The following is a 23,249-nucleotide window of genomic DNA, read 5'->3' as shown; positions in this document are numbered from 1 at the left end:
TATGGCGTGAAATTGAACTGTTAAGTTATATGCTTCTCTGGTAAAGATGATACTTTTTTTCATTGCAGCTGCAGAGTTTTAAAACCACCTATCACTCGAATATTTTTGCTGTAACTCAGTGCATGCGCGACCACTCTCTCGCAGTCTTTCTCTCTCTCCATCAACTTCATTCATATTGCATCCAAAATAGATCATCCTGTTCTAGATTCCAAGAACACAGGATGAGATGTTACTATCCTTTGTGCAAGCACTTCCAAGAGTTAATGAACAGTGAGCCTGGTGAAATTTGGGGAGCGCATCGTCAGTAGTGTACCTTTGGTTCCTAGGGTGTTTCGGCCTTTCACACTATACACCCTCCCCAAAGGCGGCCAGCGACAGGGTGATCAATCCTACGCTTGCGTCCCATTCCCAATTAGTCATAGGAGTTGCCTTGTTGTTGATAGCCAACATCCCAGATTCTATATTGAAATCAATCAATCAAATGTATTTATGAAGCCCTTTTTACATCCTCCGATGTCACAAAGTGCTATACAGATGTCCAGCCTAAAACCCCAAACAGTAAGCAATGCAGATGTAGAAGCACAGTGGCTAAAAAGGCAGGAACCTAGGAAGAAAGGCAGGAACCTAGGAAGAAGCCTAGAGAGGAACCAGACTGAGGGGTGGCCAGTCCTCTTCAGGCTGTGCCAGGTGGAGATTATAACAGTAATTGGCCAAGATGTTCAAACATTCACAGATGACCAGCAGGGTAAAATAATAATAATCACAGTGGTTGTAGAGGGTGCAACAGGTCAGCACCTCAGGAGTAAATGTCAGTTGGCTTTTCATAGCCGATCATTCAGAGGTTGAGACAGCAGGTGCGGTAGAGAGAGAGAGTCGAAAACAGCAGGTCCGGGACAAGGTAGCACATCCGGTGAAGAAAGAGAGAGAGAATTAGAGGGAGCATACTTAAATTCACACAGGACACCGGATAAAACAGGATAAATACTCCAGATATAACAGACCGACCCAAGCCCCCCCACACATAAACTATTGCAGTATAAATACTGGAGACTGAGACAGGAGGGGTCGGGAGACACTGTGACCCTGTCCGACGATAACCCCGGACAGGGCCAACCAGGCAGGATATAAACCCACCCACTTTGCCAAAGCACAGCCCCCACAACACTAGAGGGATATCTTCAACCACCGACTTACTACCCTGAGAGAAGGCCAAGTATAGCCCACGAAGATCTCCCCCACAGTACAAACCCGAGGGGGGCGCCAAACCAGACAGGAAGATCACATCAGTGACTCAACCCACTCAGGTGACGCACCCCTCCTAGGGACAGCATGCACCAGTAAGCCAGTGACTCAGCCCCATAATAGGGTTAGAGGCAGAGAACCTCAGTGCAGAGAGGGGAATCGGCCAGGCGGAGACTACAAGGGTGGTTCGTCGCTCCAGTGCCTTTCCGTTGACATTCACACTCCTGGGCCAGACTACACTCAATCATAGGACCTATTGAAGAGATGAGTCTTCAATAAAGACTTATAGGTTGAGACCAAGTTTGCATCTCTCACATGGATAGGCAGACTGTTCCATAAAAATGGAGCTCCATAGGAGAAAGCCCTTGCCTCCAGCTGTTTGCTTCGAAATTCTATGGACAATAAGGAGGCCTGCGTCTTGTGACCCTAGCATAGGTGTGTACGGCAAGACCAAATCGGAAAGATAGGTAAGAGCAAGCCCATGTAATGCTTTGTAGGTTAGCAGTAAAACCTTGAAATCAGCCCCAGCCTTAACAGGAAGCCAGTGTAGCACTGGATTAATGTGATCAAATTTGGTTATAGTCAAGATTCTAGCAGCCGTGTTTAGCACTAACTGAAGTTTATTTTGTGCTTTATCCGGGTAGCCGGAAAGTAGAGAATTGCAGTCTAATCTAGAAGTGACAAAAGCATGGATATATTTTCCTACCTATCTCTCTGATTTGGTTCTGCCGTACATACCTACACCTACGCTACGGTCACAAGACGCAGGCCTCCTAATTGTCCCTAGAATTTTTAAGCAAACAGCTGGAGGCAGGGCTTTCTCCTATAGAGCTCCATTTTTATGGAACAGTCTGCCTACCCATGTCAGAGACGCAAACTCGGCCGTCATTGAAAATAAGAATTTGTTCTTAACTGACTTGCCTAGTTAAATAAAGGTAAAATAAAAATAGTGGAGATCACATCCTTCCTGCTAGGTTAGCCTTTTCCTCACTCAGATGAGGTGTGTGTGTGTGTGTGTGTGTGTGTGTGTGTGTGTGTGTGTGTGTGTGCGTGCGTGAAAAGATATTTCAATATAAAGTAGTTTTTTTTGTATTTATAAAATATGTTTATTTGTTGTGTTTATTTGAGCGGTGACAATGTACATCAAAAACTTTAGTCTCAGTATACGTGAGAAGATGCGTTGCAGTCCCTGAGCAGGTGAACATAAAAACAAGAGAACTTCATATACGAACAGATACCCGCAAACATCAGAATTTTTTTAAACATTCAGACATGTTTCCACACAGAAATCAAGACATTGCAGAAACCAATAATGGGATGTGGTTTTATACTAAATCAGTCTTATTCCAATGTTTTCTCATTAAGAAGATGTACCCAATGTTGGAAGACTGTCGACAGCTGTTGCCATCAGGAAGCTGTTTTCGGGCTGGAAAAGTCAGAACGTTCAACTAGGAGTTGCTGAATCCTTTAAGCTGGAACAATTTGTTTTTAGTCGGCTTTCATTTTGATCCTCTTTAAAACCACATTTGGCCAGCAGTGTGTTTGCAGTTACTCAACATCCCTTTATTCACAACCCTGGCTTCGATTCCTGATGGCAACTCATTATTGGTTATGCAACATGTAGAGAAATGTGCATAACCAATTTTTCTTAAACCCAGATTTGATAGGAAAATATATGGTTTTACACAATGTCTCTGGAAATTTGATATGGGCTGAAAAGGAACTGCACTGAAATGATAAGACCCTTTATAATTTCAACCCCCTGATCATTTCCTTTGCCCGTATCCCTGGTTTTTTAGAAAGAGCAAATAAGTGCTACAGCATTTTTTTTTCTCTTTGAATTCATGTTGAACCTGTTCTCCCCATGCTAGACAAATGAAGGCTGACACATTAGCCAATTGTGTCCGACTTCATTCGTCAAATGAAATGTCACAGGTCAGTTGGCTCACTATCGCAGTCATGTTCAATCTAAGCATGAGACTGGAAAGATGCAAACTTAACCTGTAAAAGTTTCACATGTTCCCCCGTAATCTCTCTCTTGCTTCTCCTGCTGTCGTGACCTCAGCCACATGGCTCGTGCTGACAGGTAGGTCTCTCTCTTATCCTATTGTCCTTCGTGCCTTTCTCCTTTCACGCCTCTATATTTGGTTACCACTTCTTTTGAAAAGATCACATCCCCTTGTCCTTCATCAGCCCAGATACAGTCAGGCCCGTAATTATTTACACCCTTGATAAAGAACAGCAAAAAATACCTTGTGTAAAATAGGTCATATAAACACTGAGCTATATTGCAGCTGTTATTGTAGCTATGTTGCAGCTATATTGAGCTATTAAGGTCAATGGTGCCGTTCACTGGCCACAGTACCAGTGAAAGCTAAATAGCCATAACATCAGAGATAAACTGCATTGCCACTTGGATTGGAACCGGTGCTATGGTCATATGACATGAAAATAGAGCTCTTTGGTCACACACACCAGTGGTGGGTTTGGCGTTAGAAAATCAGAACCATATGCAGGAAGTGTTTTTTTTTGTTTAAATCTATTTTAGATGACTTTGATAATGCTGTCAGATTTCACATCCTACGTCACACAGGCGGAAGAGATAGGCTCATGAGTCCGTGGGAACCAGGGCTATCGCTCAATGCAAGCCATTTCGATATACGGTGTCCACAGATCAATTTGTAAGTTAAAATGTCTGTTGGAACCAGTACCAGAACCACACAGGTCCTCGATTACAGGGGACTTTAGAAACGGCACCATGAACTTTACCAAGTACCAGGACATTTTAGACAAAAACCTGGTTGCCTCTGCCAGGAGGGTGACAGTTGGCAGCTAGTGGCTCTTCCAGCAAGACAATAACCCCAAGTACAAAGAAATGGTTAATTGACCACAAAGTCAACATTTTTGCAATGGCCATCTCAGTCTCCGGGGTTGAGCCCCATTGAAAACCTGTGGTTTGAATTAGAGGGCAGTACATAAGAACAGACGAAGGATATCAAGGATCTGGAAAGATTCTGTATGGAGGAATGGTCTAAGACCCCTCCCAACGTGTTCTCAAAACTCATAAAACATTTTAGAAGAAGGCTCAGTGTTGTTATCCTCGCAAAGGGAGGGTGCTGGAGTATTGAAAACATGGGCGCCAATAATTTTGACCCCTATCTTCTTTAGATTGTTTAACAAGTAATCTATTTCTCTGAGCAATTGTATTAGTATCGAATAATATAATTTCTCACATATTTTGAGCATACAGTATAGCTCAGTATTTGTATTATTTATTTGATACGGTCTTGGTTGCTCATCTTTATCAGGGGTGCCATTAATTATGGACCCGACTGTACATTGCAAGTGCATAGTAATTACACATGACACAATCCCCGAATGCGTATTACATCACGAAGAACCGAGTAATAGCAAGACACAAGGCTTTCAGTGTAGTGCGGGGAAGACGTAACGCGTTATAAGGCAGTTGATATGACATGCAAAAATGTACACGGTAACATAACCATGTCTGTCTGTTTTTCTCCAGAGCGGAAGGCAGACGATGGTCTTTGGCGTCCCTCCCCTCCTCCGGCTACGGAACCAACCCCCCCAGTTCCACGGTCTCTGTAAGTCTCTAGCCCTCACCCAGCTCCCGCAGGGTCCATATGAAACTGCAGTATCACAACACCATATAAACCATTCAACAAGATCTGAATAGGATAAGAAATGCGTCTGTGGCTGAAAGAGACAACACTGTGACCATGTGATCAAACGGGACAAATCCTATCTTGAATCATCGTGTGTCTGAATGAGTCATTTATGTTTGGCTCCTAGCCTGCGGTGGATAATGTCTAGTGATAATGGGCCCACAGTACATGAATGTATTCGAGTGTGACGTGATGAGCTAATGTTCTGTATTTGTGCTTGTAATAGGATTTGATGCTTCGAAGAGCATTATCAATGCTCCTGTGCCGAAAGGGTGCGCACTTAAATGCCCTCATATCTTTTGCTTACCCTGCGGATATTGTTCATGGTTAAGCATGAACAGAATTAACAGAATAAGATGTGAACATCAAATATTCTATATGAGAGAATACAACTGTGGGGGCTTTATAGCGGCTGGGGAGAGTTTAGCCCTCTGCTCCCCATGCGCCCCAACAAATCTAATACAAACTCTCATGCTCACAAATCCACCATTATCTACGTTTCTGACAGACAGATGAACTTGGGACCTTTTCACTCTATATGTGTTGCGTGAGACAGTAGGACAGGGTTCACAAACTGGCAGCCTAATGCGTGTGATTCTTTAGTTTTAAAAAAAATACGACTGTAAAATAACCAGCAAATCAGCTCCAAGTGATTTACATTTTGGAAATTTGTTCCAAATTATTCCCACGCATAATTGAGAGATATATCGTATACAAATGTCAGCAAGGCTTAAAATGATTGTTTTAGCCAGGTATTATGTACAGTGCATTCGGAAAGTGTTCCCAACCCCTTCCCTTTTTCCACAATTTGTTACGTTACAGCCTTATTCTAAAATAGATAAAAAATATATATACATCCTCATCAATCTTCACACAATACCCTATAATGACAAAGCAAAAACAGGTTTTTATTAAGAATGAAAAACAGAAATATCTTTATTTGCGTATGTATTTCAGATCCTTTGCTATGAGTCTGAATACATCCTGTTTCTATTGATCATCCTTGAGATGTTTCTTCAACTTGATTGGAGTCCACCTGTGGTAAATTCAGTTGATAGGACATGATTTGGAAAGGCACACACCTGTCTATATAAGGTCCCACAGTTGACATTGCATGTCAGAGCAAAAACCAATCCATGAGGTCGAAGGAATTGTCCATAGAGCTCAGAGAAAGGATTGTGTTGATGCACAGATCTGGGGAAGGGTACCAAAAAATCTCTGCAGCATTGATGGGCCCCAAGAACACAGTGGCCTCCATCATTCTTAAATGGAAGAAACAGAACAATCGGGGGAGAAGGGCCTTGGTCAGGGAGGTGACCAAGAACACAATGACAATGAGCTCCAGAGTTCCTCTGTGGAGATGGGAGGACCTTCCAGAAGGACAACCATCTCTGCGTCACTCCACCAGACAGGCCTTTATGGTAGAGCGGCCAGACAGAAGCCACTCCTCAGTAAAAGGCATGAAGGCCTGCTTGGAGTTTGTCAAACGGCACTTAAAGGACTCTCAGACCATGAGAAACAAGATTCTCTGCTCTGATGAAACCAAGATTGAACTCTTTGGCCTGAATGCCAAGTGTCATGTTTGGAGGAAACCTGGCACCATTCCTACGGTGAAGCATGGTGGTGGCAGCATCATGTTGTGGGGATGTTTTTCACTAGCAGGGGCTGGGAGACTAGTCAGGATCGAGGGAAAGATGAATGGAACAAAGTGGAAAGAGATTCTTGATGAAAACCTGCTCCAGAGCGCTCAGGACCTCGAACATCTCTGGAGAGACCTGACAATAGCTGTGCAGCGACGTTCCACATCCAACCTGACAGAGCATGAGAAGATCTGCTGAGAAGAATGGGAGAAACTCCCCAAATGCAGGTGTGCTAAGCTTGTAATGTCATAACCAAGAAGACTTGAGGCTGTAATCGCTGCCAAAGGTGCTTCAACACAGTACTGAGTAAAGGGTCTGAATATTTATGTAAATGTATTATTTACGCTTTTTAAAAAAAAAATTATACATTTGCAAAAATGTTTAAAAACCTGTTTTTGCTTTGCCGTTATGGGTTATTGTGTGTAGATTGATGAGGAAAAAAACATTTTAATCAATTTTAGAATCATGTTGTAACGTAACAAAAGGGGGGGGAAAGTCAAGGGGTCTGAATACTTTCCGAATGCACTGTATGTTTGGACTTCTTGCGGTCAATTAGCAGTCTTCAGATTATTTGTAATTATGTTCTGGCCCCCTGACCATCCGCTCAAGAAAAAAATTGTCCCAAGGCTGAATTAGGTTGAAAAAAATAATAATTCAAGGTCTCCATTCTGAAGGAGAAGGGTGGTGTAAAAATTAGATGAGGGTCTAAGATGAGAACAGGCCATGTGTTCCTCCATTTGTGAGTAGTTTTATAAGGGAAAGGTCGGCATATGCGGCAAGGTCAGACTGAGACAATAGGCCTTTCAGTGATCCTCAGTGACCTCTTTATGAGCAGGCAGAAAAGGGGCATCACAGATGCAGCAGGCCAAGTCACCATGATCTACTGCTATTCAGGACCCATGGGGAAAAACATCTGACAGATTGCCAGGAGCTGCCAGAGTGTGCCTTTCATCTCATAAAAATAATCAGGAAAATAATGTACTCAGCCTCAAAAGCCACATGAAATAACCGTTCTCTTGTCCTAATTATGATACCGATCCTCCATCCTTCAGGATAAAGTGTTGGCGTTTGAATGTTAAAAGTACTAATTTTCCTCCAGTCCTCCTCCTCTTCCCAGGAGCGCCTGCACCAGCTCCCCTACCAGCCCACTCAAGACGAGCTCCACTTCCTGTTCAAGCACTTCCGCAGCTCAGAGAGCGTAACAGACGAGGATGTGCGACCCTCGCCTTTCATGCGCCCTCGCTCCCGCAGCCTCAGGTAGCCGTCCGTTAATCCTCGCCTTAACTGTAATGTGCCATATCATCAAAATTAGATTTAATGCATCATCACCCTTACGTACATATTTGTGGATTTTTTTTCTCCAATCAGACCTAGGAATTTATTACATGCTAATTGGAACATCTTCAAATACAATGTATTAAGTCAAATCCAGATTTGACTCTACCGTACCAGGATCTCATTGTTTTGCCTGGTTCTTAATGAACTCACCTCCCTTTGTGTTGCGATAGAGAACTTAGGTGTGGACGAGAGCATGAGTCAGTGGAGTATTTTGAACTGACGAATGGAGTCAATGTATTCGTCTACATCCCCTTACCTGGGGGGCTGTGTCACAAAGCACAATCAATGCGTTAGCTAGTTATTGATCCTGCTTTGTACAATCCAACCCTGCTGCTAGTTCTGACAGTGTGGTCAGTCAAAATGTATTCAGTCCTGTAACAAAGCAAAGCTAAAGTATTTTGCGGTTGCTAATGTTCAGTACGCCTCAATTTGACCTCTAGCTAAACTCACTACACAGTGGGATTGCAGTTCCCACCTTCACTGTTCTCGTGTGGTATAATATTGTAGAAAATGAGCCTGTTTTGTAATAAGTAACATACTGCACCAATTTGTGGGACTCTCGTAGGGTCCGATTTAAGCATAGATTAGGACGCAGAGCGTGGTGTTGCTGCGTGGCCTAAGGCGAGCAGTGTTGTGTACCATGCTCTGCCCGAGCTCCCTGTGTTGTCGTGGCATGGCGTGCAATGCGTAGGTGGGTGGGTGGGTGCAGAGCACTGCGGGGACCAGCTAGACTGGAGGTTCTCGGGGGGGCGGGTTATGGGGAGGGGGCGGGCCCGCAGTGTGTGGTGGTCAGGCTGCCATCTGCTGCAACAGAAGCTTCTTTCATTGCAAAAAAAAAGCGCTGAATGCGTCTGTGGCTGGGGTGCATTTCTGCACCGTACCCCTAACTCTTGGACAATGAGATTAGGCGGGACAACGTGAGAGGGAAGGGCCTGTTGGTCTGTTACATGGGCCAGACAGACAGTGTAGATGTGGTCATGTCTTACACCAGCTGTTCTCTTACCTAATACTGAAGAGTAAAAAAAAAAATCTAAAGTAGCAAAGTAAAACAGGAAATGAGCTTGGAAGCAATGTTGCACGTTCACTATTCCACAATGAATCTTCACTTGGGATGATCATTTTAGCCACTATTCAAAATATTGCAACCACCCAATAAGAACTGTCAATGCCGACTGCTTCACAGATTTTTGCGAGCTCTTGTCAGTCCATTTGGTTGGATTGGAATAATAAACATTGACAAGATCTGTGTCCTTTTCTGTTCTAGCCCCGGAAGAACAATGGGTTCATTCGATAATGAGGTCGTCATGATGAACCATGTTTACAAAGAACGGTTCCCTAAGGTATGTCATGTTGTCTCCTCCCCCTTTGTTGTACAGGAAGCAATGTCTGTTTGTATTTGCCATAATCCGAAAGCTCATTTCCCCTCTGCTCCTGGGGAATGTGATTACTCGGACTTATCGGACTTTCTGAACGTTGCACTTGGACTAACCATGGTCGCCATAACATGTCTGAAGGTAGTTAGCAGTAGTGGGTGCTCCAGAAGGACCACTTAACCATGGCTACCCTGTTTTGGGTGCTACTGAGGATTACACTTGGTTACAGGCTGTGATTGAATGCATTTTCTCTATTTCTATTTCTGAACTAATACTTAATTGTGTTTTTTTTTTGTATAATGTTGTGTGTGTTTGCTGTCCCTTTAGGCCACAGCACAGATGGAAGAGCGCTTGCTGGATATCATCACCGCCTGCTCCCCAGACAGCACCCTCCCACTGTCCGATGGCGTGCTAGGCTTCATCCAGCACCAGCTGGTGGAGCTGGTCCGAGACTGCCTGGACAAGTCCCACACGGGCCTGGTCACTTCACGCTACTTTGTGGAGCTGCAGGAGAAACTGGAGAAGCTGCTCCACGAGGTGGGATATCCACAAATATCTTTGCGTCTAGGTTTATCAGTGTGATTGGACAATAACTGCCGGCACTTGAGTCTGAAATGTGTTTCCTCACCACTACCCTTGGGCATCCAGTTGTTTTATGATTTGCATATGATATGTCAACCCCCTGAGGAATGAACAAGTTGTTTTTGGATGGCATGTTATTTGTACGGTTTAGGCAGCGCAGCCAATGATGAGGACTCACCGTTTGAATCAGGAGGCCCTCAGAATACAGCCAAGGAGTATTCTCCTTTGTTGATGTAACGTCCTGTCTGATGCATTTTCTTGGGGATACGTGTGTGTATAATATTTCTGGCCACATTTAACCCATCTGTTAAGGACACGTCGCTTTTCTCCTCCTTTTTCAGACGTTCGTCCTCATTGCCTTGGCTTGTTTTGTTATTGATGGATCAAATTTGCCCTCACGGAGGCCACAGCATGACTGAGGCTGTCTCATGTGGTTCCGTGGGGTTGTTTCCAGCTAGACGTCTTTCTGTGATGCGCAACACATTTCAGGTTTTGCATTTTTAATTCAGAGTTCTCACTGCACACTATTGTTCTGTGTTTAGCTCCTCTATCCAGAGCTCCTCTATCCAGAGCTCCTCTATCCAGAGCAGCGTGCATTCTCTTCCCCTGAGTTCCGCTTATACCGAAACTCAGTCTTGCTCTCACCACTCTTACCCAAGCAGACAGTTTTCCTTGAAGGCAAACTCACTTTATGTAACGTGTGGTAAATGTACTGAACAAAAATATAAATGCAACATGGAACAATTTCAAATATCTTACTGAGTTACAGTTCATATGAGGAAATCCAGTCAATTGAAAGGAATGTATTTGGCCCTAATCTATGGAATTCACATGACTGGGAATATAGATATGCATCTGTTGGGGTGTGGATCAGAAAACCAGTCAGTATCTGGTGTGACCAACATTTGCCACATGCAGTGCGACACATCTCCTTCGCATAGAGTTGATCAGGCTGTTGATTGTGGCCTGTGGAATGTTGTCCCACTCTTCAATGGCTGTGCGAAGTTGCTGAATATCAAATCAAATTTTATTTGTCACATACACATGGTTAGCAGATGTTAATGCGAGTGTAGCGAAATGCTTGTGCTTCTAGTTCCGACAATGCAGTAATAACCAACGAGTAATCTAACCTAACAATTCACAACAACTACCTTATACACACAAGTGTAAAGGCATGAAGAATATGTACATACAGATATATGAATGAGTGATGGTACAGAACGGCATAGGCAAGATGCCGTGCTTCTACACCTGCATTGCTTGCTGTTTGGGGTTTTAGGCTGGGTTTCTGTACAGCACTTTGAGATATCAGCTGATGTACGAAGGGCTATATAAATAAATTTGATTTGATTTAGATGGTATCGAGTAGAGTATATACATATGAGATGAGTAATGTAGAGTATGTAAACATATAAAAGTGGCATTGTTTAAAGTGGCAAGTGGTACATGTTTTACATAAAGATGGCAAGATGCAGTAGATGGTATAGAGTACAGTATATACATATGAGAAGAGTAATATAGGGTAAATGTAAATGTAAACATTATATTAAGTGGCATTGTTTAAAGTGGCTAGTGATACATTTTTTTACATCAATTTGTCCAATATTAAAGTGGCTGGAGTTGAGTCCGTATGTTAGCAGCAGCCACTCAATGTTTGTGGTGGCTGTTTAACAGTCTGATGGCCTTGAGATAGAAGCTGTTTTTCAGTCTCTCGGTCCCTGCTTTGATGCACCTGTACTGACCTCGCCTTCTGCATGATAGCGGGGTGAACAGGCAGTGGCTCGGGTGGTTGTTGTCCTTGATGATCTTTATGGCCTTCCTGTGACATCGGGTGGTGTATTTGTCCTGGAGGGCAGGTAGTTTGCCCTCTGTGATGCGTTGTGCAGATCTCACTACCCTCTGGAGAGCCTTACGGTTGTGGGCGGAGCAGTTGCCGGTAACTTGAACACGCTGCCTTACTAGTCGATCCAGAGCGTCCCAAGCTTGCTCAATGGGTGACATGTCTAGTGAGTATGCAGGCCATGGAAGAACTGGGACATTTTCAGCTTCCAGGAATTGTGTACAGATCCTTGCGACATGGGGCCATGCATTATCATGCTGAAACACATCTGGCGGCAGATGAATGGCACGACAATGGGCCTCAGGATCTCGTCACAGTATCTCTGTGCATTCATGGGGCACCCTGTTCATAACGTTGACATCAGCAAACCACTCGCCCACACGACGTCATGCACGTGGTCTGTGGTTGTGAGGACAGTTGGGCATACTGAAATATTCTCTAAAATGACATTAGAGGTGGCTTATTGTAGAGAAATGAACATTCAATTATCTGGCAACAGCTCTGGTGGACATTCCTGCAGTCAGCATACCAATTGCATGCTCCCTCTACTTGAGACATCTGTAGCATTGTGTTGTGACAAAACGGCACATTTTAGAGTGACCTTCTATTGACCCCAGCTCAAGGTGCACCTGTGTAATGATCATGCGGTTTAATCAGCTTCTGGATATGCCACACCCGTCAAGTAGATGGATTATCTTGGCAAAGGACAAATGCTCACTTACAGAGATGTAAACAAATTTGTGCCCAAAATGTTTGAAAAATTATATTTTTGTGCATATTGAACATATCTGGGATCTTTTATTTCAGCTCATAAAAAATGGGACCAACACTTTTACACTTTTTTGCGTTTATATTTTTGTTCAGTGTAGTTAGTCATCCTCTTTGTGTGTGTATCAGACCTGAGTTCAAATACTATTTCAATTATTTGGATTACTTTCACATACATTTAAAAGTAAGTATTCAGATAATTTATTTGGAAAATAATAGTAGTTGAATATTGGAACATATTTGGAAATACACTAGGAAAGTCTTGGCATGTATTTGAAAATACTCAAATACACAGTGTCTTTTAAAATACAAATAAATACTCCAATGCACTTTAACCTAATAGTTATTAGGCTAAATAGGAAATTATTTGAAAATACTTTCAAATACTTCAAATAGCAGTAGTAGATTTTGTCCACACTATTTGAAAATACTCAAATACACATGTATTTGAACTCAGGTCTGGTGTCTGTACATTGTGACCCAGCTGTCCAGTCACTTGCAACTGGCCTCAGAAGGACAGCGAATCAAAAGCCAATGCTATTCTCCCTATTGGTCCTGGTATACAAACTAAAACATAATAATAATTTGGTGGGTGCTTATATTTGTCTTATTTCAAATGTGTTGTCGGGGAAATTCTACACAAGGACACTCGAAGTCAATCTTAAATGAATCATTGTTTATTGACAGCAAGCTGGAGAGGTCACAGTCAAACTTAGATGCTTAAAGTACCGGTTTGAAGTGAGCTCCCCTGGGGTAGTCCTGTTAGATCTCTTATATACTGCTTACATAGGCATTGTTCATTGGGTTGGTTCTGGGCATTTGTCAGGCACCGTCTCCTATCTTAACTTATAGACCATATTCTTGGCATTCTGCCAGATGGTCTTAAGGAGGGGGTCATGTCGCCACCCCTCATGTCTTTACCAAGCACAGGCAGGAACCAAGGATTATTTATGACACTAAGACAAGATGAACATTTTCAAGGCTGTCTCTTCACATCAAATTTTCCGTCAGTGTTTTTTGCATACTCCAACTGCCCCTGAGACAACCTCAGAGAGTGAGTTCATGGCCAGGGTCAGCCATTATCAACGGCATCCCTGGAGCAATAAGGGTTAAGTGCCTTGCTCAAGGGCACATTGTCAGATTTTTCAACTAGTCGGCTCTGTGATTCGAACTAGTGCCTTTTTGGTTACTGGGCCAACACTAACCGCTAGGCTACCTGCCGCCCAGGTACTTGATTGTGATGCTTGGGGTAGCCAATAATGATGCATAGTGCGAGGGCTTAAGATTCCTGATTTGTGTTCTGTAGAACAATTTATTCTCTGGAATTGATTAACCACTGAAGAACAAAGAACAACCCATTGTCCCTTCCCCCTAAGCACTTGGGTGGAATTATCGCTATTTAATTTATTCAGTCCTCTCAGATCTACAGAAGTGCCTAGGGGCCAGGGTTTCTTTCTAGACAGGGCCTATGTCTGCAAGTACTGCATTCTGTGGTCATGCTGCAGGTAGCTAGGTTGGCTTTAATGCTATGTGGTTGCGCTCTTGCTATGGTGAAAGAGAGATAAAGGCTCCTCTGTTTTTGAGCTCTCTGCGTCATCAACAAAGTTTATCATCTCCATGTTGTGCTCTGTTCAGAAGCTGATAACATTTTGGCTTTGCATTTCAGGCGTACGATCGCTCGGAGAGCGAGGAGGTATCTGTCATCACCCAGCTGGTGAAGAAGATTCTCATCATCATATCCCGACCGGCGAGGCTGCTCGAGTGCCTGGTGAGACGGAGAGAAAATCTCATTCCGATTGAAAATGCGATTTGATTCTGTTGAGAGCGTTGGAAAGCTGTCTCTCTTAATCTGTTTTGTCGCTGGTTTTTAAGCCACTGTATCGCCAATAAGCTCTTTCATGACTAAGTGATTTTATTCACTTTAATCCAATCTAATCTAATGGCCCTTGGATGTCATTGGCAGGAATTCGACCCGGAAGAGTTCTATCATCTGCTGGAGGCAGCCGAGGGTCATGCCAAAGAGGGCCAGGGCATCAAGACGGATATTCCACGTTACATCATCAACCAACTGGGCTTGACTCGCGACCCCCTCGAAGGTATTGGTATATCCTTTGCCATAACATTGACCTGAATTTCCCGCACTTGAGATAGACATCCAGTACCAATCAACATCATTGCATTGCTGTTAAATCATATCTTTCTACCCTGCTCTTTTAGATATGGTACAGCTTGAGCAGTATGAGTCCGCTCCATCGATGACATTGGAGTCTGATGAGTCTGTGGAGGTAAGGAGTTATGCCTCATTCACATTCCGCCTGAACTTTCCTTAACGGAGTGGTATTGCAGCATCCCCCCTTGCGGTTGAAGGCTCCATTGCGAAACGGGTGACACACTTTTTCAAACTATGCAACGTCCTCAGTGCAACCAGAGTCTGTCAATAGAATAGGAAGTTACCAAACCACAGAACAAGATGAAAATATATGTGGTTTTCGGCGATGGCTTTAACTAGCAACTTGTAAACAATTACCCATTCCTATAATTGAGTACTATTTTAATAGAAATGTTGGCTGTTAAGCCAATTATATTATATGTCTGTTTTAGTTTATTGTGTTGGTAATGACTTTTGTTTTTGATAATAATTTTTAGGTGGAGATCACTAGCTACAGTATTTTCAACCTAGCCTTGCTTTTAGTTAGCTAGTTAGTTGCTCTGTAAGCTAGCTTGACTTGATAGAAAGTTTGCGAAAGAAGTTGAGGAAAAAGTAACTCAACGAAACATGTTTTATTATCACCTGAAACAATATGTTTCTCCTGTCTTGAGTGAAAAGGACCTATTTTGCAATCTCCCAAAATAAATGCGTTCTCGGACGAGAAACTAGGCTCTCCTCCATTTTGTCTTGCATTGTGAAACCCTATGCGCTCCATCCAGTAGCCGAGCGAGATTGCGTTAAGATGACTTACTGCAAATTGGGCATTAGCTTGCCTGTGATGTACTAGGTTTGTAGTGTGAGATTGCCAACAGAATCACATAAACTGGACTTTCAGTTAACAACATAGGCAGCTTTATTTACATGACGTTATTTGGTAGACTGGCTATGTAATCATACTGGCACCAGTGGGTTAATGGGTCCCCCGGCACCTTTTGAATAATGGCTGCCTCTTAATTCTCTAATTGTTTGCAGCAGAACAAGTGTCCCCAGGCACTCACCCCGACGCGAAGGAAACCACTGGAGAGTGACTTTGAAACCATCAAGCTCATCAGTAATGGAGCCTATGGGTAAGCGCTAAACAGGCAAGTGGTTAACCACGCTGATCACTGAAAACATGGACTCCCAATTAGCTATTATCATGTTGATCTGAAATCAATGCACTCTGTCACCTCAGTTATAGTCAGTTAAAGGTTAACAGTAAAATGCCAACTGTAGACTTCTGTCATGGTTAGTAAACATTTAGAAAACTATTGAATATTAACTATCCACCTTTTATGGATTGAACTGTCCCTGTAGTCATGGATTATCAATGTGGAGGTCATGTATGACACGGCTCCTGTACTGTGGTGGTTGGCAGGGCTGTATACCTGGTCCGACACAGAGACACTCGGCAGCGTTTCGCCATGAAGAAGATCAACAGGCAAAACCTGGTCCTGAGGAACCAGATCCAGCAGGTGTTTGTGGAGCGGGACATCCTGACCTTCGCCGAGAACCCATTTGTGGTCTCCATGTTCTGCTCCTTTGAGACACGACGCCACCTGTGCATGGTGATGGAGTATGTGGAAGGTAATGTCATGATATTCTAACCCAAAAGCGATATGTTTATCATGACTCTGTTCGTCATGTTGGAATGGAAATATACTGAACAAAAATATAAATGCAACAATTAACGATTTTACTGAGTTACAGTGCATATAAGGAAATCCGTCAATTGAAATTAATTAATTAGGCTCTAATCTATGGATTTTACATGACTGGGTAGGGACGCAGCCCTTTTGTGTGGAAAAACTCATTCTGATTGTTTGGTCCTGGCTCCAAAGTGGATGGGCCTATGCCCTCCCAGGCCCAACCAATCATAATCAGTTTTTCCACACAAAAGGGCTTTATTACAGACAGAAATACTCCTCAGTTTTATCAGCTGTCCGGGTAGCTGGTCTCAGACGATCCCGCAGGTGAAGAAGCCGGATGTAGAGCTCCTGGGCTGGCGTGGTTACACGTGGTCTGCGGTTGTGAGGCTGGTTGGACGTACTTCCAAATTCTCAAAAACGATGTTGGAGGCGGCTTATGTTGAGAAATTAACATTTAATTCTCTGGCAACAGCTCTGGTGGACATTCCTGCAGTCAGAATGCCAATTGCATGCTCCCTCCAAACTTGAGACATCTGTGGCATTGTGTTGTGTGACAAAACGGCACATTATAGAGTGACCATTTATTGTCCCCAGCACAAGGTGCACCTATGTAACGATCATGCTGTTTAATCAGATTCTTGATATGCCACACCTGTTAGGTGGATGGATTATCTTGGCGGAGAAATGCTCACTAACAGGGAAGCAAACACATTTGTGCACCAAATTTGAGAGAAATAAGCTTTTCTGTGGGTATGAAACATTTCTGGGATCTTTTATTTCAGCTCATGAAACATGGGACCAACACTTTACATGTTGTGTTTATATATATAATATTTTTGTTCAGTATAGTTGGAAAGGCGAATTTGATCCACCCATGATTTCTCCTAGCTTTAGCATAACTGTTGATTATCTCTTGCAGGTGGGGACTGTGCTAACCTGCTGAAGAACATGGGCCCCCTTCCCGTGGACATGACCCGAATGTACTTTGCTGAGACTGTGTTGGCCTTGGAATACCTTCACAACTACGGCATTGTTCATAGAGACCTCAAACCTGACAAGTGAGTCCAGAACAAACTTTAAACCTCTTTACAAGCAGTGCCTTCAGAAAGTATTCATACCCCCTGAATTCAAAATGGATTAAATAGTTTTTCCCCCCCTCACCCATCTACCCACAATATCCCATAATGACAAAGTGAAGAAATCTACATTTTTGCAAATTTGTCACACCCCTGAGTCGATACATGTTAGAATCACCTTTGGCAGCAAATACAGCTGTCTTTCAGGGCATGTCTCTTAAGAGGTTTGCACAGCAGGATTGTACAATATCTGCACATTATTTTTTTTATTCTTCAGCTCTTTTAAGTTTGTTGCTGATCATTTCTAGACAGCCATTTTCAAGTCTTGCCATAAGTTTTCAAGACAATTTAAGTCAAAACTGTAACTAGGAGCTAAAGAACACTCAATGTCGTCTTGGTAAACAACTCCAGTATAGATGTATATTTGGCCTTGTGTTTTAGGTGGTTGTCCTGCTGAAAGGTGAATTTGTCTCCCAGTGTCTGTTGAACAATAGACTGAAACAGGTTTTTCTTTAGGATTTTGCACGTGCTTAGCTCTATTCCGTACATTTAATTATTATAATTTTTTTAACTCCTTAGTCTTTGCCGATGACAAGCATACCCATAACATGATGTAGCCACAACTATGAAGAGTGGTACTCAGTGATGTGTTGCATTGGATTTGCACTAAACATAACACTTTGTATTCAGGCCACATTTGTTTCAGCTTTACTAAAGTGCCTTATTGCAAACAGGATGGATGTTTTGGAATATTTTTATTCTCTACAGGCTTCCTTCTTTTCACTTTGTCATTTAGGTTAGTATTGTGGAGCAACTACAATGTTGTTGATCCTTCTTCAGTTTTCTTCTATCACAGCCATTAAACACTGTTGTTTTAAAGTTACCATTGGCCTCATGGTGAAATCCCTGGGCGGTTTCCTTCCTCTCTGGCAACTTAGGCGTTAGGAAGGATGCCTGTATCTTTGTAGTGACGGGGTGTATTGATACACCATCCAAAGAGTGATGAATAACTTCATCCTGCTCAAAGGGGTATTCAATGTCTTTTTTTCTGCCAATAGGTGCCCTTCTTTGCAAGGCATTGGAAAACCTCCCTGGTCTTTGTGATTGAATCTGTGTTTGAAATTCACTGTTCAACTCAGGGACCTTACAGGTCATTTCATGTGTGGGGTACAGAGATGAGGTAGTCATTAAAAAATCTTGTTAACCACTATTATTGCACACAGAGTGAATCCATGCAACTTATGTGACTGGTTAAGCAAATATTTACTCCTGAACTTATTTAGGCCTGCTATAACAAAGGGGTTGAATACTTATTTACTTAAAGACATTACAGCTTTTAATTTTTAGGAAATGTGTAGCTATTTCTAAAAACTTAATTCCACTTTGACATTATGGGTTATTGTGTGTAGGCCAGTGACACAAAATCTAAATGTCATCCATTTTAAAATCAGGCTGTAACACATCCAAATGTGGAAAAATGAGTGTGAATACTTTCTGAAGGTACCGTACCTCAAGTCAAAGAAAATATAGCTTTAACATTTCTTTCTATGCCACCTGCAGCTTGTTGATCACTTCTATGGGCCACATCAAATTGACCGACTTTGGCCTGTCCAGAATTGGCCTGATGAACATGACCACTAACCTTTACGAGGGTCACATGGAGAAAGACACCAGGGAGTTCATCGACAAACAGGTGAGAGTCTTGTAAACCGCGTAACCCTTTATTTGTCCTTTCACTATAAATACATTCAGGAAAACAATATAACCAAATGTCAGACATGTTTTTTGAACACATCCTCACACCAGGGTCAAATGCATAGGTCAAATACTCAACCCAGGATATGTGTACCATCTCATAACTACTGTTGTAACTCAACTCCATTGTGTTACAAAAATCATCTGAATGCAAATGTTACAGTATAACTGAATATTATTGGTGTGGTTCTCTAGGTGTGTGGCACCCCAGAGTACATAGCCCCAGAGGTGATACTGAGACAGGGCTATGGGAAGCCAGTAGACTGGTGGGCCATGGGAGTCATCCTGTACGAGTTCCTGGTTGGATGTGTGCCCTTCTTTGGGGACACGCCCGAGGAACTCTTTGGGCAGGTTGTCAGTGGTAAGTATTCAGTTGCTGGAATATGTACAGTATGTAGGCTTTCTTTAATTGTGTACAATGTGGAGATCCTCTCATTAACGTTTGCTTGCTCGATGTACAGATGACATCATCTGGCCCGATGGGGATGATGCTTTACCTGCAGACGCCCAGGACATGATCACACGGCTGCTGAGGCAGAGCCCTCTGGAGCGCCTGGGGACAGGTTCGTAGACCACAAAATTACGTTCCAATGTCCATACTAGCATCCCACTTAGAATGCATGTCCTATTGCTTCATTCTAAGTGGTGCGCTAGTCTAGATATTGGAACCCGGGGCCTCGTTTTTCATGTCACATCATCCTGGTCTGACGTTTTGCTGTTGGCTATTTTTCCTGAGATTTGCGCACGACTGTAATCGGAAAAATAAATGTTGTTCTAGGAGGAGCATCTGAGGTAAAACAACACCCCTTTTTCTTACGTCTGGACTGGAACGGGCTATTGCGACTGAAAGCCGAATTCATCCCTCAACTGGAAGCGGAGGACGACACCAGCTACTTTGACAGTACGGGCAGTCCTTCATAAGTGCTTTTATTAAAGACAAAGATTCATTCTTTCTATTGCCAGTATATCTCCACAGATGTAGTGATATTTGCTCTTCATGCCTGTCTAATGCTTATTGATATTTTCATTAGTCAATTGTGTTTAATGAAAACTATATGTTTTCCTGAAATACACTAAATGTCCTGGTTCAGATTTTATGGTACGGTCCCTGTTCCTGAGTTCCGCTCATTTTGTGTTGTCATGTTATCAGCTCGCTTAGAGCGTTACCACCATTTGGCCTCAGATGAGGATGACGAAACCAACGATGAAGAGTCTTCCCTGGAAATCCGTCAGTTTTCCTCCTGGTCAAACCGCTTCAGCAAGGTTCGGAACGTACCTTTTCAAATATTAGAAATGTCAATAATATCAGTAATTTGCTGAGCAGTTCTTTGTAAATAGAATATAATGGAAAACTCCTTAAATCTGTGAAAGAGAAGAAAAAAAAAAGAATGTTTTGTTGGTGCCAAGTTCACCAAGCGTGACCACCCTAGCTAACGTGGCTACTCCATGCTTTCAGGTGTACAGCAGCACAGAACATCTGGCCACACCGTCCAACCTGAGCTTCTCATCGGACCGCAGCCACAGTGAGGACAAGGAGGGCTGGGATGGGCGTTTCACACCCTCCCCGGGAGGAGACATTCAGAGACAGGAACGCCAGCACCAAGATCGCAGGGGCAGGTGAGCAGAGCCAGAATGAGTTTGTAGCGCTCTGTTTCTGTTAGGATTCCCTGTGTAAGAGTTAAAACACCTATTTATTGGAGGCACTCCAAAACAGTGGGCGAAAAGTGCATAAAATGATGATTAGTTCCGAAAAGTCAAGAAATGTTTGCTGAATAGGATGGGCATAACCAATGGCTGCACACATCATAAATGACTATTTTAGCTGTAGATAGGATGTCACCATTGTCCCTTCTACTCCTAACTGACACTGCCGTTGATGTGTTGCAGCCTGCGCCCTCGGGCCTCGTCCAATTCCTTCCATTCTGAGAGGGGCACCAGCCCCCTGGTGATGAGCAGCACCCACAGTCTGGAGACCATGCCCCGCTTCGCCTTCTCCACAGACGACGAAGGTGAGCTCAGTCCCAAGCCCCTCCACTCTTCTTCAAGTCTCCACAGCTTCATGGAAACCCACAAAAATTGAAATATTACATAAGATATTTCATTTCTCATGAAACATTCTTCGTAACAACAAACAGATTTGTGTCGATAGGAGGATTCATGACCAAGCCAGGTGCAGACTGATCAAAGGGCAAACTGTCAAAACAAAAAGCAGTCTAGTCACAAACACAGAGTTCAAGTGTATGGACTTTCTCTTTATAGTGAGCTTCCATCCAGACCAAATTATTTGCAAAGATACTTCAGACATGGCCTTTTTTGGTCAAACACATTTGATTTGAACCCTTATTCCTGTGTATTACAGCTGAGGTGGTAGTGTCAAACCTGCATCGGATCAGGATTCGTAGCAACAGCACCGGGGCCAAACACTCTTCCCCCAGGAACCACAGAGCCCCCCAACGCTTTGGAAACCAGCTGGAGACACCAGATAGACAGACACCAGACAGACCGAGGCTTGGGGGCAAAGTCCCCAAGTCTGCCTCCATCGCCGCCCTGTCTCTCATCATCACTGCAGGTCTGTGTTGGGGGTAATGCATTACAAAAGTAAATCGTTACGTAAATCAGATTACTTTTATGAGTAACTGAGGAAAGTAATGGGTTACTTTGTCAAACGGGGTAATATTATTACAGTTACTTTGTCAAACAACGCTTGCGTTACTTTCACAATCATATCTCTAACGGGCACGTTTCCATGATCTGATCTCGACTTGTTTCCTCATTTATTTCTCGAGCGATTATAGAAAGGCAACAAGCTCTCACAGTCTCACTGCTGAATTAGACATTTATCCACGTTGCTCCAAATTTCAGAGTGTTTTTGACACCCTGGGTTGACTCCTGCTGCTCTATGTGGGCCCATTTCTCCAAACATCAAATTTCGAAGTTAAGGGTTAAGGTAAGGTTTGGAATAGGGTTAAAAGAAAACATGTAAAACCTGTGTCCACGACTGGAATCAAACACACAACCTTCTGATCCAGAGTCATGGGATAACACTTATCCACCACCTCTGTCCACAGCACCCTAGCAAAACACAAGCCTACTTGATGGTAATAGTGCTCACTGTTGCCCCTAATGGACAGTTTTGAAGGCATTTCCCGACGGCCTTGGGACATGGATAGATGTTCAATTTCGACGTCAATCTTGAACGCGCTCTCTGGTTTGGAGAAATGTCATGACAGTTGCTGTCCATAGAAATATATAGAGGGCGCACCTCTGATCTTTGCCATTGATCACTTCTGTGAAAACAAAGCCCATGGAGGGCTTTCCCGTGTAGTGGCAAGTGTGCCCTCTATACATTTCTATGTGTCTGTGTACGTGTGGTCTACAACCAGAACTGGCAGCTCGAGAGAAAGATTTTGAATGAAAAGATAGGAAATCTGTACAGATGTTTGGCTTACAGTGCATATGGCTTGTAGACTAGCACAGGAAAGCAGCGCCACAGATGCCAGGAGAAACTAGTGATCAAACCTGAGTTCATAAATAGCCCATCTCTGTCAGAGTGCACACGGCCCTGTTCGCTCCTACAGAATTGGTGATTTTTTTTGGCCTCACTTTGTGCACGGGGGATTGTCATGCTGAAACAGGACAGGGCCTTTCCCAAACTGTTGCCACAAAGCTGGAAGCACAGAATCGTCTAGAATGTCATTGTATGCTGTTGCGTTATGATTTCCCTTCACTGGAACTAAGGGGCCTAGCCCGAACCATGAGAAACATCCCCACACTATTATTCCTCCTCCACCAAACTTTACAGTTGGCATTATGAATTGTGACAGGTAGCGTTCTCCTGGCATCCGCCTAACCCAGATTAGTCCGCCGAATTGCCAGATGGTGAAGCGTGATTCGTCACTCCAGAGAACGCGTTTCTATTGCTCCAGAGTCCAATGGTGGCGAGCTTTGCACCATTCCAGGCGACCCTTGGCATTGCGCATGGTGATATTAGGCTTGTGTGCGGCTGCTCGGCCATGGAAACCCATTTCATGAAGCTCCTGAAGAACAGTTAATGAGCTGACGTTGCTTCCAGAGGCAGTTTGGGACTCAGTAGTGAGTGTTGCAACCGAGGA

The 23,249-nt window shown here is 43.3% G+C and overlaps 1 pseudogene; it reads left to right on the top strand.

The window, feature by feature from the left end:
- Positions 1 to 23,249, top strand: part of LOC115108181 (microtubule-associated serine/threonine-protein kinase 3-like) — a 38,177-nt pseudogene that overhangs the window by 4,427 nt on the left and 10,501 nt on the right.

Source organism: Oncorhynchus nerka, linkage group LG24, assembly GCF_034236695.1.
Source record: "Oncorhynchus nerka isolate Pitt River linkage group LG24, Oner_Uvic_2.0, whole genome shotgun sequence".
Taxonomy (NCBI): Eukaryota; Metazoa; Chordata; class Actinopteri; order Salmoniformes; family Salmonidae; genus Oncorhynchus; species Oncorhynchus nerka.
The sequence above is the reverse complement of the archived record's forward strand: the minus strand, read 5'-3'. Positions and strand labels throughout refer to the sequence as shown.